Here is a 6,428-nt window from a genome sequence, read left to right as displayed (position 1 = left end):
GTTGGTGGTGTCTTGTTTCTTATTTCACGAGAGTGTATGAGTTTTGTGTCTTGTTTCTCGGCATGTAGTTGTGACAGGAGAGTTGGTGGTGTCTTTTTACTTGTCTTCTAGTTGTCATGAGAGTGTAAATCACGTGAATGAAATAAAATGTACTCTTTCACGAGAGACTCAAAATAATTCTACTCAAAATGTATTGTAAATCAGAGACTCAAAATAATTCACAGACTCAAAATAAGACAAAATAAGATAAGTATAAACACTAGCTCTTCCAATCTCATGTTCATCTCTCACAATCTCACTTTCTCTCCATTATTTCCATTCTCTTCGTAGTTTCTCTAAAACAATTCTACTTTGTATTTTCTCATCTTTTTCCATTCTCTTCATAGTTTCTCTAAAACAATTCTAGTTTTCTTTCTGAAAAAATTCCAATTCTCTTTTTAAAACAGTTCTATCTCATGGCATCTTCTTCTCATAACAATTTTGAAGACTCATTCGATGAAATTTTCGATCAACAATTCGATCAATTTTTTGATGAAACTTTCGAGAATCTGATCACCGAGCAAGAAGAAGAAAAGAAGACAAGGAAAAGAAGAGTGTTTATCGAAAGAAATCGAGAGGAAGGCCATATTCGTTTATGGAATGATTATTTCAGTGATACTCCAACATATCCTGAAAATATTTTCTGACGACGATTTAGAATGAACAAGCCATTGTTCATGCATATTGTTGATCGACTCTCCAATGAAGTTCCATTTTTCCGACAAAAAAGATGGTCTCAGAAGACTTTGTCTCTCTACACTTCAAAAGTGTACAGCAGCTATTCGCGTGTTGGCATATGGTTCTGCGCTTGATGCGGTCGACGAATACCTCAGGCTCGGTGCAACCACTACTCGGTTATGTGTGGAAAATTTTGTGGAAGCAATAATAGATTTGTTCGGCGATCAATAACTTAGAAGACCAACACCGTATGATCTTCAACGTCTACTTCATATTGGAGAGCTTCGTGGATTTCTCGGGATGATAGGAAGCATCGATTGTATGCATTGGGAGTGGAAGAATTGTCCCACCGCTTGAAAAGGGCAATATTCTCATGGTTCTGGAAAACCCACAATCGTTTTAGAGGCGGTTGCTTCATATGATCTCTGGATATGACATGCGTTTTTTGGACCTCCAGGTACTTTAAATGATATCAATGTTCTTGATCGCTCACCTGTTTTTGATGACATAATAAATAGTCAAGCTCCGCAAGTGAATTTTTTGGTCAATGGAAGAGAGTATCATTTGGCTTACTATCTCACCGATGGTATTTATCCGAAATGGGCAACTTTGATCTAATCTATTCCATTTCCACAAGGGCCGAAAGCAGTTTTATTTGCTCAACGACAAGAAGCTGCCCGAAAAGATGTCGAACGTGCTTTCGGAGTCTTGCAAGCTCGATTTGCCATTGTTAAAAATCCGGCACTTTCTTGGGATAAAGTCAAGATTGTGAAGATTATGAGAGCATGTATCATACTCCATAATGTGATAGTAGAAAACGAACGAGATGACTACACTCAATACGATGTTTCGGATTTTCAACAAGGAGAAGGAAGCGGAAGTTCATATGTCGATCTCACCTATTTTACAGATATCTCTACAAATATCGCCAATCAGATGGATGTTCGAACAAGAATTCATGATAGACAAGCGCATCAACAACTGAAAGGTGATTTGGTTGAACATATATGACATAAATTTGGACGCGATCAAGACAACAACTGAGCTTCGTCGTATCTTTCAAATTATTATCGTTTATTTAAGTAATCTTTGTTTTAATGTTTTAATGTTTGTATTTTAAAATCTATGTTTAAAATTTTATGTTTGACTTTGTTTTATTTAATAAATAAATTTTATCTTTTTAAAAAAAAATTATGTTTAAAAATAAATTTAATATTTTTTATTGTTAAGAACCTTAATTAAGCAACTACCAATAAACCACTATAATTAAGTGTCTCTTAGCAAATTTTCTTACTTTAATTTTATTAGTTAAAAATTCATTAAGCACCACTTAAGGGTTTTAGCAATAAACATGCTCTAAGTATTAGATTTTCATTAGAAAATGTGAAGGTTTGTTTACAAACAAAAGAGAAGAACAAACTAGTCTTCTTTTTTTTTTTTTTTAATAAATATATTAATTAAAATTCAACCCCATAGGGCAAATCGGAGCTACAGGATTCCGGCTACTCGGAAAAACGTCAGAACTAGGTTACAATTGAAATTTGACAAAGATTACAATAATGAACAAACTAGTCTTCCTCTGCCAAAAAAAAATACAGAGCAGGACTACAAAGATTCTGATAAATCTGAATATATCACTCATGCTCAGCCACGGATCGAGTCAAAGAGATTTTGCTAGGTTACCCAGTCAATCTTTTTAAAGGTAACAGAGATGGGTGTTGAAATAGAGTTGTGAAGTCTGTTATATTTGCATCCACGTCGGTAAGAATCGTACGATGAAGGAGTATAATAATGTACACAAAGATATTCGCGAATATTTTCTTAATACATGATTTGGATTTCTTAGCTTTAATTACGAGGCAACTTATGACATGCATAAGACATAATTGTGTATCTACCAAAAAAAAAACAATAGTATATAATTGTTCAAAAATTAACGTAACATTAAATAGACAAACTAAAGAGATTACGAAATAGTTTCCACTCGCTTTAGTAAAACATTTAGCTTGACTGTAGTATATATCACATAGCTAGTATATATATACCATTTATATTAAAGATGTATATACTAAAATCTATATACTTACTTTTTAATATACACATCTTTGAAGTAATAACGTATAGTAATTCTGTAACTTCATTAACTACAATCAACAAATAATATTTAATAGGTCTAATATAACGTTTTCACTAACTGATTCTTCACTTTGGTATGTGGTTTGATTTGTATAGGTCAATTAAATAATGAAGTTAATCAATGTTTTTGTTAAGTTGCATTAATAATTTTGTCTCTTTGCTACTATCTCGGCACGTGTGAGTAGTGAGAGCTCCATACTTCGCAAAGAGAAATATGATTTCCGGTGTGAATAAAGAGAAAGAAGAAATCGGTTAATCTTATTATCTTCTAGGTAATGATATATACATATATATATATGATACAAGTCAGAGTTTAAGAACTTTCTAGAACATGAGTTTTTGGGCATACGATGGATATCCACATAGCTATTCATAACACTCTCTTTTGAATGTTCATTGTACAAAACTATTTCCTAAAGCACATAAGATGCTGCCTCATTAAAAATCTTACCAGGAAAATTCAATGGGAAAAACCGTGGTGAAGGAAAAAAGAGTGCAGTGCGCGTCTACTCCCCCTGATGATAACATAACTTGAGATATCTGATATGGGACAATCCAGTATGATGAATTAACTCATTAGTCTTAGGCTTGGACCAGTTCACTTCTCTTGGCAGATTTGACGGTCTTCACTAAAACTTGAATATCTTGATGACCGTAGGACAAAATGACTTCAAACCACTTGAAAATAGAAACTAACATCCATGTCTAACTTTAGGCGCTGGTCTAGCTCTGGTAAGATTGGAATATCGAGCGATATTTGGGATATCAGTCGAAATTAGGTGTTCCAAGACAGCTTGTACGTATCCCACGGAAACAGACATATCTCGAGTTCTATCGTGGAGAATGACTTGATTCAAATTGGAGATGAAAATAGACTCAAAGATATTTCTCCGGACACCAATTTCATATTTTAATTCCATCTAGAAGGTCTCCTTTGATTCAAAAAATTTTGACCTTCGTTTCTGTCTTGCGAATGAAATGTGTCCATACCTTGATTCTTGTTCAAGTATGATTGATCTTTGATCATTATCTTATGCTTCTTTTAGTCTCAAAATACATTGAAAGATTGATATAACTTCATCACTTAGGTGTTAACATTTCTCTTTAGGTATCTATCATTTACGTGTTCTTTGTTGCCTCGTTAAAACCTTGACATGGAAAACCCAATGGGACAAAAACCATGATAAGGAAAAAGAGTACAACTACGAACATCATCATATTTCTCCCCCTGGAAGCATCATCTTAGAGAGATGTTTTCTCATCATATATATCTTCCTTTTAAGAATTGATATAAGCATATCCTTAGTAATAAACTCGTTTGATTGTCAGATAATCTCTTAGACCATTGGACCTCTTATCCATAGCATTATTTTCACACAAAAGATCATATCTTGGTTTATTTGGACTCCTTGTCCAAATTTCCTTATATAGACAATCTTCTAAACCTTCACATTATGCATATTTATACATACGAGTTATTATTTTGCTTCTTGTGAAAGTTGCAAGTATGACTATCTCTCTTGTCATATGAAATCATATCTTTCAATCCTGAAAGAAATCAGTAAATTTTCAATATCATGGTACTTCATGACCAATACCTTTTCTTTTTTTTATATGCTCAATATACTCACGCGGTAATGTTCTCGAGAACTAACACTTACTGCTTTTAGCAGTCCAAATCGTTATGGGGTTTACTGCTTTTTGCAGTTTATATTCTTTTTGTATCTTTCACATAAATGTCATTTTTTCCAATGGCTTTCAATTCTTGCCAGACTAAAGAAACTTGAAAGTTGATGCTTCCACCACATGATGTGTTTCTTTGTAATCAATTATTGGTCTTTGTGATAATTGTTTTGTGCAATTACAACGTCACATCTCATGATTTCATTATCACATCTATTCTTTCATATAAAGACTTGTTTCTATGCCATTGGTTTTACACCATTAGGTGTACGGACTACCGATCCGAATACTCTTCTCTTTCAAAGAGATTTAAAATTTGCATCTATTGTTTTTTTTCGGCCATTTATCACACAGTGTACACTTTTCAATAGATGGTTCATGATCCTCATTCTCATCAACTGCTACATTGCATGCATAAGTATTCACGACGTCGATTTGATATCGGTTCATATTGTTCCAGACATGACATAGCTATTTGAGATTTCTTTATTCTCAGGTACCTAAATTCTTTCTTGTCATGTTTTCTATCCCTTTTCGAGATCCTTAATATTTCATTCATCGATTCCATCATTCTCATTCATGCTCCTTTTCTTTTCCGAGGATTATTTTATTTAGAACCGTTAGGTTTTTCACGCTTCAAGCGCTCTTTAGCAGTTTGATATTGTCCTTCTGGGACATCCATTTTAATTGGAGCATTTACAGCTGGTACTTCTGACTTAATCACTTTCTTAGGGTCAGTAAATGAGCCTGACAACTCATATGCTAATCTTTGTAATATAATTATCTACATACATTCATTTTGGACTACTATTTACGCTCTTTAGTCCGAGGATCAATGATAATTCATTCAACTCATTTATTCTCCAGCTATTTATTTTCTCCCCTTAATGTTGGATAGACTAACTATGAGTCTTTAAATAAAATTTATAAAATCTTCAAGATTTTATCATCAATGGAGATCATATCCAACATATTAATAACCTCTTTTGAGGTCCCATATTTTTGCGGTGTGATGGAGCAACTACAAATTATCCAAATTCTCTAGATGGAGATCTTTGTTTCTTGGCCCAAAACAAATTTGATGGGGAAAGTTCTTAATTACTCTTTGACATTATGTGAATCAGTGCTGCTGTATCTTAAGTATGAACATTAGCTACAAGATGTTCATCATGTATCTCCACATGCATAAAATAATTATCAAAGGCTTGTGAATTCACCAGTATTACCAATAAGTCTCGCAAACATCAGGTTGCGAATACATGACAAGGATACATACGACTTTTTTGTCGATGTTTTAATTATTAACATATGGTGGATGATCAGTCCACCAGTGGGTGATCAAGCCCACAAACATCTCCTTGTATAAATAGATTCCAAATCCATTCAGCTGGTGAGAACCATATTATTATATTACCTTGTACGCAAGCAGCATATAACAAATCATTCGTAAGAATCTTCTGGTTCTTTAACAAATGTCCATATGATTGTCTTTCGCTTAATTACTAAACCGGGATGGCATAACCGGTTTGCCAAACATTACCTTTTCGGTAAACTTCTGGTTTACTATTACATTTATCTCCATTTTCAATCATTGTGTAGTATAATACAATAGTGCCTTGGGTAATACTTCTGATTGAAGGTATTCAACATTTTCCTTTACTTGTTGTCTCAACAATATTAGATTCTAAAACTCATGGTGTTATTTTATAAATGACTGTTTATATATATTTCTAGTTTGAACATACTTTCGGATGTTCACTTAATAGAGATATGAGATTCTCTAATTCTCCTCCTCGAGATAATGACACTTCAAGTTCATATATTTAGAATTGGATCCTACTTTAGAATCAACAACATACCCAACTTAAGGTCATGTGTTATATTTTAGATTT

This window comes from Brassica napus, chromosome C2 (assembly GCF_020379485.1).
Source record: "Brassica napus cultivar Da-Ae chromosome C2, Da-Ae, whole genome shotgun sequence".
NCBI classification, from domain to species: domain Eukaryota; kingdom Viridiplantae; phylum Streptophyta; class Magnoliopsida; order Brassicales; family Brassicaceae; genus Brassica; species Brassica napus.
The sequence above is the reverse complement of the archived record's forward strand: the minus strand, read 5'-3'. Positions refer to the sequence as shown.